The 15,172-nt window shown below is 30.3% G+C and overlaps 1 long non-coding RNA gene across 1 annotated transcript; it reads right to left on the minus strand.

Moving 5' to 3' along the window:
* Positions 1 to 8,153: 8,153 nt before the first annotated feature.
* Positions 8,154 to 14,451, minus strand: LOC126682582 (uncharacterized). The gene is made up of 2 exons (XR_007641470.1): positions 14,218 to 14,451; positions 8,154 to 8,442 (listed from the first exon to the last, which is right to left on the minus strand). It is a non-coding gene; the product is annotated as an uncharacterized LOC126682582 (long non-coding RNA).
* Positions 14,452 to 15,172: the final 721 nt, after the last annotated feature.

Raw genomic sequence — 15,172 nt, forward strand, 5'->3', positions numbered from 1 at the left:
ATTATAAATCGACACTAAATTTTATTATCTTTCGGTTAGAGATGTTGGATTATAAATTTTTAGTCATATAAAATACACTGAATTTTATTTTGGTGATAGATTTAAAACAAAATGAAAGGTCGTGTATATAAATACCAACTTTTAAAAATCGTGATCAAAATAAAAATTGTGATTTTTTTATGTAATTAACCCAAAAAATACCATAATTAAATTTTTTAGGCCAAATAAAAATTTAATTACTGTTGGAATTACATTTTACACCTTGCATGTTTAGTTAGTTTGTTGATTACATTTGTAGTTTATTTGGAACACAAGGCGTGCTACTTTTGAGTTCGATTTTAGAGTTGTGTTTTCTTAAATATAAATATTTCACCAAATTCATATCTTGATTTGAATATCAAGATTTGGTTTTCGAACTTTATCTGATTAATAGACTAAACCAATTGATCTCACAAAATGAAGAGAGGTATATGAAAAGTTTAATAGGATAAATCTAAAATTTATGAGTAAGATATAAAATTTCTCTTAATGTCACGGAGGCATAATTAAATTGATCCGAATTTTTTTAAAGTTTTACATCTATCTTAATTTAACCAATTTAATGAAAATTATTTTTCAAAATCGATTTAATAGTTTATAAAATTAATTTATCCGAATCATGTGGCATCCAAATCGGCAATTCTTTTCTTTTTATTTTTTTTAAAAATCACTTTTTAATTGTCACGTAGGCATAATTAAATTAACTTTTAAAAAATTGGATAAATTTCCAGTGAATTTGTATAATTAGGATAACTTTACAACTTTTGAAACTAATCATCTTAAATGCTCCATCTTTTTCTTACTTTTTTCTCGTTTATATCTCAGCTCTCAAAATTATCAAGTTATTTATATTTCAATTTTCAGTTTCAACTGTTTCCAATTGTTAAATTTAAGTTTTTCACTCTGAGAGGGTTTAAATATTTCATTCATATTTGATAAGCATAAATAAGCTTTAATGTTTTTTAAATATTAAAAATTAAGACTGTGCTAAATATGAAGGATATATTTAAATAAGTACAAAAAATTTAATTTGAAAAAAATGGTACAACTAAAACTAAAAATAGAAAAATAGAATAAGCTAAATGATTTTAAGAGTTTGAATTATAAACGGAAAAAAACAAAAAAAAATGGAATATTTTTGAACAGTTAAGTCTATAATTAATCTTATTAAAAATTACAGTTTATATTTGACATTTGTTACCAATTAGTTTCAAGATAATAAAAATATTGTCTTTTGATCTAAGATTAAAAATGGATTTGTCAACTTTGAGGCACATCAATGAAGGATTAAAATATTATCAAAGAAAAAAAGTAAATATGCATAATTTCATTAAAGAAGTAAAGGCCTCGATGAGATTGGCTAATATAGAAAAAGTCAAGGTTTTACTGTTTCTTTTTGTCATTTTTCTAATAAGTGACTCTAAATATATTTATTATTAAACTTTCAATTACATTTTCTAAAAGAAAACTCAAGTAATTACAACACTAAAGACGCCAACGTGATGAGCATAGCAACTGCCGAATCAGTTGGCGTGACCCAAAATGATAAGAAAGACACCGCTGCCGATTTAGAATATATTTATATAGTAAGATTAAACTATATTTGTGATAAAATGAAAATGAAGTAATAGTAATACCTATTAACATCAAGCTTTGTGATATTTTTATTTTTTAATGTTAGGACTAGGATCTTATGCATACTTTCAAAACATTTGGAAAAAATCTGGCCAAACCCATCTAGAGTTTCCTGTACTTTATACGTTTTTTTTGAAGATCCTTATATTTCATTTTTATATTATTTGTTCCCTCCACTTACCTATATGTTTTGTTTTTCAGGTCCTTTTTGAGTTTTTTCCAGTCCTTTTGTGTGAATGGAGGGAAAAAAATTACAAGTAAAGGGACTGGAAAAAACTAAAAAGCGACCTAAAAATCAAAAATAAGTTAGTATAGGGATCAAATAATATAAAAATAAAGTATAAGGATCCTCGGAAAAAAATATAGAGTAAAGAGACTTTTAGATAGGTTAAGCCAAAAAAAAATCTAGTGCACTTTGTTTAGATACATTGTTAGCTTTCTCGCCTAAGAATTCCTTTACAATGTCACCGTTTGCCACAAAGTTTTAATATTCAATATCATCTTCATCTTGTTAAGGCCAAGACTAAATTATCAAAAAAAGGGGCCAAGACTAAATTATCAAAAAAAAAGGGGCCAGGACTATTGCATGCAAACTCTTGGTTAAGTTAAAAACTGATCGGCTTTAATTAAAAACATAAATTAACAATTATTAATATTTAAAAATATAAAATCATACAGATAGATTGAATCAATTAATTCGGTTGAAAATATTAAAATATAAAAAATAAAAAGTAATAAAAAAAAGTTTGATTTGTTTGGTTAATTTGGTTAACGTAATTTAAAATTCTTAACTATAATTAAACCAAAACAATTTATCAACCAAACTAAACGAGCTAATCAAATTAATCAAAATAGATGGGTCAATTCGGTTTAATCAAATATTTAGTAAATCTTATTATTGAGGGATTAGTTTTTCTTATATAACATATACTAACTTAAATAATTTGTTGCTTTTAAAAGTCTTTTTATAGTAATGGCAGAGATTTTATACTAGAAACTAAAAACAATGTACTCCCCCTGTTCCGTTTCAAAAGGAACATATACTTTTTCATATGAATTAAGAAAATATTAATTAGTATACGACATAGTGAGATGAGATTTTGTGGGTTTTATGCTTAGAAAATTGGATTTTTTATATGCATGGATCAAGTTGATCATGTATTGTATTTCTTCCATTCGTTATACTAGTATTAGTGATTGTACGAGTATGGACCCAATTATTCCGAGTAGAGGTTTGCGGCAAGAGAGTCGCCGTACTTATTCATTATTTGTGCAAAAGGCTTCAGCCTTGTACTTGATCATGAGGAAAATACAGGCAAGTGCACGAGGCAAATATTTGCAGAGGGGCTCCTTCTATTAGTCATCTTTTCTTCGTGGATGATTGTTGTTATTTTTTCGTGCTTTTCTGGAGGAAATAAATATGCTGAAAAGGGTTCTTAATGAGTTTGAGAATCTTTCGGGTCAAAAGGTGAATTTCCAAAAATCCAACATCATATTTAGCGTCAATGTTGCTAGGGAGGAGAGAGTGAACATCAAGGCGGTTATGGGAGTGGTGGAGATGTCTAATAGCGGAAATATTTAGGACTTCCTTTTTTAGTAGGCCGGAATAAGAGTCAAATATTCGAATTTTATTAAAGAAAAGGTTTGATTAAAGGGTGGAATTTCAAATTTCTTTCTAGAGGAGGTAAGGATATTTTGATTAAAACTGTAGCCTAATCAATGTCCAATTACGTGATGAATGTGTTTTTGATTCCGCTTAGATTTTATGATGAGTTAAAGAGAATGCTTAACTCGTTTTGGTGGGAGAGAGATCAAGTTAAGAAGAAGGGTATTATTTGGGCGAGTTGGGATAAATTATGTATACCTAAGCAATACGGTGGAATGGAGTATAAGAAAATCTGGGATTCTGATTTAGCTATCTTGGAGAAACAAGTTTAGTGATTTATGAGTATGTAAAATAATTTGATGGTGAGGGTTTTTAAGGCGGAGTATTTTTCAAAATCTTCCTTTTTTAGGAGCGGAACTAGGGTCAAATCCTAGCTATGTTTGGCGTAGCATTTTTGAAATAAAGCTGGTTATGCTCAAAGGCGCTAGAGTGAGAATCGGAAATGGTAGAAATACTAGTGTGTGGGGTAGTCCTTGGTCGAACGGCAATTCTAATTTTGTGACAATTGCTAGACCGGATAATTTATTGGAAATGAAGGTTAGTAGTTTGTTTGAGTGTGATGATATTAAATTGAATGTGGGGCTGATTAGATATGTGTTTACTGGAGATGACGTGGACAATATCCTTAGCATACCGCTTAGTAATAGAAATATCAATGATGGGTGGAAATGAGTATTTGATTCGAAAGGAAAGTTCACGGTTAAGAGTTGCTATAGAGCTATCAATGTTCTGGTTTAGAAGTTGATGATTCTGCTTCATGTCCAGAATTTTATTTGGCTCACATGTTCTGGTTATCTCCCCACTTGGGATGCCTTTGCAAGAAGAAGAATCTTCATGAATGATCTTGGCAGGTTTGTAATGCCAGAGTAGACCGACTTGATCACTTGTTCTTTTTTTTTTGTGGGATATCTGCTGGTTGTTGGCGTAAAGTGAAGTCCCCCACATATGTTATAACTCACACTTCAGTCCTTTCTGTTTGAAAATCAAATGATGTGGTGTCTCACTTTTGTTTCTAACAACAATTTATTGGGCTTTTTATGCCAAATACGACATTTGGCAGATTCTTTACATTCATACAGCCCATCTCATTTCTTTATTTTCCCCACCATCTTATTTTATAAATATAACCTAATATCTTAATATTATATCTTTTATACGATTTCCCTTTCTGCTCTCAAATTAATAGTTATGTTTTCCATATTTTTCCATCCTCTGCTCTCTATTTTCTTTTATGGTTGCCGCCCTTCATTAAGTCTCAATATCGCCTTCATCCTCGCTGCGCCGCCGCCTTTCTTTTGTTTCCGTATTTTTTTCCAGATCTGAATCAGAGTTTATTGTCGGAAGGAAGAATAGATATTAGAAGTTTTTAACGATTTTAAAAAGTTTCTTAAAGGCATATGATCGGATTTCGAGACAAAAAGATTCATCGTTCTTCTTCTTGTTCTTTTTCATTTTCAGATGTAGAAATTTTGTTGTTAACTGTTTTTAAGTAACAGTGATTTTTTTTACCATTAAACATGTGTAAAGATTATCTTTAAGGAATGTAATACGTATATAAAATAATTTTATGAATATATGGATGAAAATTTGTTATTTCTGCAGTTTTACTGTGTTTGGTTGTATTTCTGTGTTTTTTTATTCTGCAGCACGATTTGTTGATGATGGTTGATTGATGAATTATTGTAATGTTTCAGTGTTGTTGATTTTATGTTGATTTTATGTTGATATTTACTGATTTTAACATTGACAAATAAGATAACAACGTTTGTGAAATAAACTAAAAAAATAAAAAATTAAATGAGACTAAATAATGATATGTTAGCATTGAGAAATAAGACAAATAAAGATGTTGAATTATTATAATGTTACAGTGTTGATATTGTGTTGATTTTCGGTTGATATTTTGTTGATTTTAGCATTGGTGAAAAAGACAATAATGATGATGAATTATTATAATGTTACAATGTTGTTCTTGTGTTGATATTTAGTTGTTTTTAACATTAACAAAAAAATGTCAACGTTATAATAATTTAGCAATCAATCAAAAATTAAGGTATCATTTTTTCTGTTTCAATTTAATTTTTATATTTTTTAGTTTATTTCTTGTACAATATTTTTTTTTTGCCAATATTAAAATCAACCAGATATCAACACAAAATCAACATAATACCAACATAAAATCAACACTATAATGTTATAATAATTCAACATCATTATTTACATTTTTCACCAATGCTAAAATCAACACTGTAATATTATAATAATTATATATATTTTTCAATTTAATTTATATTTTTTTAGTTTATTGCACGGACAATATTATCTTATTTGTCAATGTTAAAATTAAGAAAAAATTCAATTGATTATCAACACAATATCAATATATAATCAATATAAAATCAACAATATCGTAACATTACAATAATTCAGCAATCAACCATCATTAACAAATCGTACTGCAGAATACAAAAAATGCAGAAATACAATCAAACACAGGAAAAAAATGCAAAAAATAACTGAATTTTATTCCATAAAATCACAAAATTATTTTATATAACATGAAAAGACAATCTTTATACATGTTTGATGATGGAGAATTACTGTTATATAAAAGCAATAAACAAAAAAAGGAAATATAGATCTAAAAAAAAATTATTAATTTTAGATCTGAAATCAAAATAGAAAAATAATAATAAGAAGCAACGCAAGAATAATAACAAAAAGCCATTTTACAATATCAAAAATAATGTTTTTCTTTATCGGAATCCTATGCAGATCTTCAGCTCCAACGATGGCAAAAAGAAAAACAATACTGACGAAATTTGTAGCAATTTTGGACGGCGACGTTGAAAAAGATGAATGAAGACGATAGATATGAAAGAATTGGAGGAGTTTATGAGATCTGAGGGAGATTAGAAAAATGAGCTGAGAGATGAGAGAAATGATGGTGATGAAAGAGAAAATAATTTTGTTTATGAGGATTGGTTTGAGAGGAAGATTATATATATGTCCGTATAAAAGTTATAATTTATAGCGTGTATGGTAGTTTTGATAATGGAAATATGTGTCTGTATAAAAGTAATAATATCATAAATGTTGGTTGTTTATAAAAAAAACCCCAATTTATTCCCTCAGTCCATTTTTTGTGGGCCTAACTTGAATGGTTAAGGCGTCTCTAACTGTATCGAGAGGTTGTGGGTTCGAACCACGCCTCGGTAACTAACAACTAACATGAGACTCTAAAGAGTCGATTTCCACCTTTGATAAAATAAAAATAAAATTGAGTTAAAGTACTTAGGATAAATTGATTTTCAAACTTGAAGTACATAATGTTGACTGAAATAAAAGTGGAAGATCACATTGTTTTTTTGAAATTAATTTTTTTTAATTTAGTAATTTGACTCAGTTGACTAACAAATGGATATAAAGATTAAATTGTTGACGAAATAAAAGTGAGAGATAATATCAATTAATTGTCATACACGAGGGATGAAAATATAAATTATGACATAAATGAGAATCTCATAGTAATCTCCTTAAAAATTAAATATATAGATTTAAAAAAATATTTTTTTAGAGATTATACTATTAATGTATCATATTTACAAGTCATGTACCAAGCAATATTAGGATCAAAATAGATGTTTTAATTTTGTGCATGTCTGTGCTGTTTATATTTAGGTTATTCCCAACTTCTTTGGGCTAGATGATTTGATTGTATGGGCTTTAGATGTTATTAAGACAATTTTTCATTAGTTCATACTTGAAAGGGATTTTTAGACAAATACCTACCAAACACATACTTATTCTCAAAAATACCTTTTGACCACAACTAGTTGAAATTTACAGTTTGACCAATTTTTTTTATAAAAATACTTTTTTTATTTGCAATAATACGATTTCGGTTTCTAACAGTTTACTAACGGTTCACTAAATATTGTTTTAACTAGCAGTTTACTAACCGTTTACTAATAGTTTACTAAAGGGTAAGTTAATTTACTAATTGTTTTCTAACAGTTTCCTAACGTTTTACTAAAAAATAAATCAGACTCCTAAATTTATAAATAGAAAATAATGTAAAAAATTAAGTACATAATAAACAGAAAGTCATTTTGTCTTAAGATTTCAAATTGAAACATACACAAAGTTTTGGTACAACTCAAATTTTTAATTAACAATTCTATTCCAGCTAGCTTTAATCATAATCTCAGCCGGATCCAACCTCATTATTGTGGTTGCCGCTCCTCTTGTTGCCAGATTTCTCACCGCTCTCAGCACCTCCACCAGAAAATCCAACAATCGGCAACCCATTGCCGGCCCAGCAATCGACAACCCATCGCTGCCGTCGTTGAACCCATCGCCACCACCGTCGAACCCATCAATCGACAACCCATCGCCGCCGCCATCGAACCCATCAATCGACAACCCATCGTTGCCGCCGTCGAACCCATCAATCGACAACCCATCGTCGCCGCCATCGCCAGCAAACCCATAGATCCACAACTCGTCGCCGTTTTAGCGGCAGCTTTACGATATAAAATACCTTTGTTATTGTTGGTTATGAGATTTCTGTACTTTTCAATATTTTGAGCGTAAAAAAATCAAGAAAAAACGTAAAGAAGAAGGGAGGAAGAAGACTGGTGTATTTTGGCAAGAGGATAAGCGCGTCTGTATTACTGAGATTAAATATGGATTTGGTGGTGGCTGATCTAATTAATTTCCTCTACTTGAAAAGTTAGATTGAGGCCTTGTTTTCCATATTTCAATCAATTCCTCAATCCAAATTGATTGGAATTTTGGAAGGAAAACAAAATTATCCATACAAGCAAATTTTATTGCATTATAATTTTTCATTTTGATTTGCCTTTATTATTGGTCCACTTCTGATGCTAAGTGGCTACTTTGGTTGCATAACTAAATTACATGAATATGTCAAAAATGGGCCTTTTCAAGTTTACATACCTATTTGTAATAAAAAGAAAATTACATAACTAACCTCCTTTTTAACGAAGCATCCATAAAGTATATCATGATCTATTTAAGCCACGTGGGTTGGTCAAATGGTGTACGCACGTGAGTGCATGAAGAGAGACCACGTTCACCTGTCGTTGACATGAATATACATAACAGCCAATCAGCCGTGTCCTACTCAAAATATAACTCATCACCGGTAAGGTTACAAGACCAATTGTTGTACGGTAAGTCTATCGAGAAAGCGACACATCATTATCACTCAAACCTCTAGTGGTGGGTGATTTGACTGTTATGATCTGACGGCTTGTAATTAACATTTACTCTGTTTTAATATACCACCTTTTTCTTTTCTTCTTTATTATATTTTAGTTTGCTTTAATAATTATTCCATGGTTGGAGTGAGTTGTATTTTTTTATGGGTTCAATTTTAAAAACACTTAAGAAATCATGTTTGATTCTTGATTTTTTGAGTTGCATGTTAAGGATTTATGGTCCAAATATAAATTTTTAAAGCCTTTTTAACTTGCATGTCAATTTTTTTTTAAGACATATGAACCTTTAAATATTGAAGGTTTCTTCAATATTATATTATTTGTTGTTTTTATTGTTTATTTTAATATTTAGTTTATTTTACTAATTCTCTATCTTTTGCATATTTTTAAAAAACATAGTTGTAAAGGTTGAAATATTAAAAGTTCAAGCGATTTCTCGGCATAATCAATCAAGTTTCAAGTTAAGACACGCGCACTATAATTTAATTTTGTGTTGGATGTCAAAATGGCAAAATTAGCGGAATTTCCGCTTATTTTTTTTTCCAATTATTATCATTTGATTGTATTTTTATTTGTTTCATATATTTTTAGATTATGGCTTTCATTATTGTACTGTAATCTTGTTCTTCAATATATCTATCTTTGATAAAAAAAAATAGAATTGTCCACTTTATCTTATCACACATTTTAGAAAATATAATTATTATTAAATTTTATAATTTTTTAAATTTTTTATAGTACCCTTATTTAATGTAGGATCCACTTCTAATTTATTTATAGATATCAATAAATACTAATACATTGGTGGATTTTAAATAAGGATAACACAATTATTACTATTTAAAAGTTGACTAGAGTTTTGAGACAAAAAAATTTCTCAAAATGGACGATTATATTTGAACGGAGGAAGCTTTAACTTAGACTTGTAAAAGCTTGCTTGGCCAGCATATCTCATCATCTAAGGGTGAGTATTCGGTCGGTTTTGGTTGAAACCGATTTGACACCTCCCATAACCGAATTAACCGTTTAACCGAATAGTCTTAATCGAACCGACCGAATAAGATTTTTTTAACCGAAAATCGAACCAACCGCATAAGATAGAAAAAAAAACTTCAAAACCAAACCGATCGAATAAGATAGAAAAAAAACTTCAAAACCGAACCGACCAAATAGATAGGTATATTCGATCGGTTCGGTTAAAACCGACAAATTATGAGAATTTTTTTTAAAAAAAAAAAGTTATGTTAGCTCAGGCGGTTCAGTTAATTTGGATAGTTTAAAATTCAAACCGAACTGGTAACCGAATAACCGAAATTTTGTCTATAAAACCCGAATTAACCATTTAAGTAAAATTTTCATCGGTTCGTGTAATACTTGCGTTTTCCGTTTGTTTTTCATTGATCGTTTTGTCGTTTCTGGCGTGTTTGGGCTCGGTTAGGCCCATTTTGAAGTCAAGATTCGGTTCCCTATTCGTCGTTGGGCTCCGCCAAGTTTTTGGCCTAATTTGGGCATGTGCCTGTAGGGTGCGACAGGGCTGGCGCGCCTCGCGTCGCGCTCTGTCTATTTGTGAAGGGGCGCGATGGCCCGTCGCACCTCGTAACGCGCCTGCCATCGCGGCCTGCTGGAATTTTTTATGTAGGGTCTATTAATAGAACCCTTAACTCGACCTAACTGATTTTAAAATTTTCTAAAAACCTTAGAGTGGCCATAACACTTGATTTACTCGTTTTCCATCCATTTCCTTCGGTTTTAGCCTTCAGTAAGTGATTTTTGCACTCCGTTCTTCGTTTAATCAATTCTTTATTGCGTATTCGATTGTTGGCTTATTAGTTCCCCTTTCCCAGCGTGTTTTGGGTGTTGAATCTCTGTTTCTAATCGATTCATTCTCTGACCTTGATTCATAACGGTATGTGTTTTGCAATCTTTTAATTTATATGTAAGGAATTATGTGTAATATTGTTAAATTGTGTTCTTGATGTGTTATACCATTGTTGTGTTATTTTGGTCTCTAAAATGCCATGTCTAATCTGTACAAGGGTGTTTATGATTGGATTAACATGTTATACTTGTGGAATTGAGATCGATTGATGGATTAAAATGCTAGTTTGTTTCGTTTAAGTATAACCTTGTTCATTTGCTGTTTTGTCATGTTAATTGTGGCTGGAAACACATGTTTAGGGCTGTTAGTATGTGTTTGGATCAATGCTATATCTTTTGGCATGCTTGGTATATCATAGGTTGAATGTTTGGTTTATATTCACCTTGGCTTTGGGTTGTTATTTCGATGATATAGTTGCTACCCATATTGGTGTTGGGGTTGTTTGTAGTGTTCTTGGCATGTTGACATTATTTTGGTAGTATAATAATTAATTCATGTTGGTTATACCTTAGTAGATAAGTTTATGTTGCGTTTAAGTCGGTGGTTTGATTCTTGTTTCAAATTTGAGTTTGATGTTAAAAATGGGTAATTATATCCTTTTTGCTTCACTTAAAAGAGGTTTAACATACTTGTATTTGTATGAAGTGATTTGCCAATTGTTGGCTAAACAATAAATTATGTTCTTACTTTTAAATGAATACTATTTCCATTCAAGTAATGCCGAATTTAAAACTTGGGTTTTATTTTAGTTTAACTTTTGGATTGGGTTAAACTTGAGTCGCCCAACGAGTGAAAAGAAGCATGAAAGTTTTGATAACTCGGCTAACTCACTGACGTGAATTTTAACTTGGTTTATTTTAAGATTATTTCTTTAATAATTTGAATTGTGTTTTAAAATGGGAGCTCATATGGTTTTTGTATTTATATAACTTGAGTTATGGTTTGAATGCGTATGTTTCTCACGTGTTCGGTTATGCGTTGGCATGGTGTTATTTATGTTAGTCATGTGTGGTGTCTAAAACTCCTTAGAGTTAGGAGTTGATATTGATTTTAAATATTTTCTTTTTTTAGACCCGTTGACCGCACTTGCTTTTGAGTCGAATCGGGTTTAGTTGCTTGCCAGCCTTTTCGGGAATTTCGCAAGCAATGAGTTTATATTTCTATTTACCGCTTTATTAATGAAAACTGTATATTTTGTATATATGTTACGCAGCTCTTTGAACTGTGTTCAGCATTATGGATCTGAATTGGTAACGTGCTAGCTACTCGATGGGCATCATCGAGCCTGCGTGCGCACCAATATGATATTATGGTATTTGAGGTAGGTTAGAGATTCGTCTCGCCTTAGTGAGGGCGCTGGTGGAAGATACGTCTCATGGGACTCACCCGATTTCAATAAAGTGACAATTGGGGATCAGTTATGGAGATACGTCTCACCGGCACGACAAATGGATTTAGATATTGTGTTTTAGGATTTCAATACTTATCCATAATGATAAAAATATTTTACAAAATGTTTTAAAGGTTTTTAAACTTAATAAATGTAAATGGTTATATGAACTTATCTCAATATATCTGACCCCATTGTTTTCCCCACTTTCTAGGTTTATGATTTGAGCGGTTGGTTGATCTCCGACTTCTTTATTCTTCAGAGGTTCTTTTTACTTTCAGAATAAATGGTCAAATTATTTTAAACTCTTATAATACCACGGTAGTACTAGATGTCTTATGTTTTCTAGACTTATATGTTTGTTGGAGTGGTCCAACTGTTTTATTATTGACATGTTACACTTTGTTACGGATATTTTATATATGGTCATGCTTTTAGAGTCTCGGAGTTGAGCCGAACATATTTTAGATATATGTTGTTTATATAGACTCCTAGACTAGGTTGGAGTCTCGGTTGCCGCCGAGCGTGTGGTTTTATGCATGTACACTATGATTATTGATGTTTGTATGTTTATCCACTAGGCTTGCTACGGATTTCGGTACAACCATACCCATATCCGAGCGCCGGTCACGATCTATAAAAATGGGCCGTGACAGTTCAGTCGGTTAATTCAGGCGGACGTTTTTTTTACTCATCCCTACGATCATCAAAAACTGTAATTTTCTTTAGATCCAAAATAATAAAGTGACATGTTTTTGGGAAGAGTATTTGTCAATACAGCTGTTACGCCATATTATTTTTACAATAACTAATGAACATTTGTGATAGGATATTTTCAATTACTATTTATTTTTTTACTATTAATTTTTTCATATGGATAACGCATATTAGTTTATTGCACGAATGAAATGGCGTGACAGTCGTGTTACTAATTTTTTTAGGAGATGTTTGGAGTGGTTGTTTATTGTAACTTAATAATCATAATGAATAAAAGACTTAATTATTTTAAAAAAATATTTTACTTTTTCAATTCTGTTTGTTTATGGCTTATTATTTCTCTATTTTATTGTAAAAGTCAAGTCATTTAATAAATAGGGATAAAGAGGGAGTTAAATAACATAACTCATAAAAATAATATGCTAAATTATGATAAAGTCGTTAAAAACTTAACAGGCTAAACTCATTATAGGGACTATACTATAATTTTTATTTTAAAACCTCTACATCATTTAGTTAGTTAATAGGAGAAATTCTTGTGTGAAACAAGTTCACCATATGAGATAGTGAACTTTCCATTAGATGCATGACACGTGACGGTATTAAATGAAAATAACCAATCATTAAATACATATTAATTGGTGATTTTTATTATTATTATTCAATGCTATTTAATGATTGATTATTTTCATTTAATACCACCACGTGTCATGTAACTAATGGAAAGTTCATAATCATACGTGACGAACTTGGTTTACATAAGTATTTTTCTAGTCGATAGTCCTTATACTATCTATTTTTGTTGAGTTGAGGTCCTTATATGGATGGAGGTTAACTAAACGGTTAAATATGAACGCCTAATCAACCTAAATATATACTCCCTCCGTCCCAATAGAGTTGTTCACTTTGACTTTATCACACAATTTAAGAAAAACAATTATTGTTTATGGATTTTGTAAAAACTCTTATTTTTCTTGTCCTGCCCCTATTTAATATAGGGTCCACTAGCAATTTACTCATTAGTGGATTTTAAATAGGGATAATATAGAAAAACTGAGTGTAAAAATTAATTACTTTTTGAAAGTGAACAAGAGTTTTGGGATAATTTTTTTTTTCTTTCAAAGTGGACAATTCTATTGGAACCGGATAAGCAATTGACTTGGAATTAGAATGGGTTGTGGGTTAGATAACCTTCTTCTGCACACTCTAGAAGATGATGTTGGCACTGGCTTCTCCTAAAAATTACTGTACAGTGAAATTTCTTTGAGAATTAAAATTTCTTGCTTTACATTGGGACAATGTAATTCTAATGTTCTCAGCGACTCACCTTTCAGAGAAATATTTGCATAAATCTAATTCGCTATATAAGATTATGCACCATCCGTTGATCATCAGTTTTGTTCACTAGATGCTGATTCTAAAAGAAAAAACGTGTTTGCTTCTTCAATTTCACTAAATGAGTAAAATTATAGTTAGAGAAGTTATAGTCTTCATGTTAACATATAATTCAATTCACCTCTAAACTTAATTCTTTATAAACATGCAACACATTCCTCATACTATCTTCATATCCATGTCATGATATCATATTCAGCTATGCTATAACTGTAATTATTGAGGTGTAAAAGCTAAGAATTGTCCTTACCTTATGGGTTATCAGTTTGTCTATCATTTTCACCATTGCTGCTGCACTACATAACTCGTGTCAAATACGGCTGTTGCTTTGTTTTAGCTTGATTGCATGTTCGTTTATAACGATCAAGTTAACCTCCGTCCATATAAGGACTCCAACTCAAAATAAATGGTGCAGGGACTATTTACTAACTAAATGACGTAGATGGATCTTTTAAAATAAAAATTGACTGTACAGGGACTCCATTATGGATTTAACCAACTTAAAACTATGTCCAAAATGTCAAAGTGGCCCGACTCTCTAATATAGTAGGAAATCTAATGAAGAATCTTCATGACAATGCTACATGCATACAAAATTAATGAGACAAAGTTTGGTCTTCTTTCAAATCGCGGGGCCTGCTTCATGATATACGTGTTCATTTCTCTACCTCTCAACACCTTAAATAATAAGAAATACTATAGATATTACGCCACAGCCTCCATAGAATGATTGTACCTTCTGTTTATTATTTATTGAACAAATTGAAACATGTTCCTTGAATTTGTGATAATAAATCATTTAATTAAATTTATTTTTTTTAAATAATTAATTTAAAATTTCTTATTTTTAGGTCAAATTATTCCATAATTTATATTTTTATTGTAAAAATAAATTTAGAATAATTTTATTGTAACAGTTAAAAAACTCTCTAATTTTTTTTCGCATCCTTCAACTACGATTTGCACTTTACACATTTTAAAAATACAATTAAGAGATATTTTGACCCATAAATAAAAGTTTTGGAATTAATTGCTCTAAAAAGTATAAATTAAATTAAATGATTCCATTTTACAAGTTCAGGAGCGCGTTGATCCTTTGTTTATTATTTATTTGTATAACAATTACTTTTTTCGACTAAAATATAAAAACATTAATTTTTTTTTTGAATGTATGGTTTTAATATAATTTTAAGAAGGGACATCAA

This window comes from Mercurialis annua, linkage group LG1-X, assembly GCF_937616625.2.
Source record: "Mercurialis annua linkage group LG1-X, ddMerAnnu1.2, whole genome shotgun sequence".
NCBI classification, from domain to species: domain Eukaryota; kingdom Viridiplantae; phylum Streptophyta; class Magnoliopsida; order Malpighiales; family Euphorbiaceae; genus Mercurialis; species Mercurialis annua.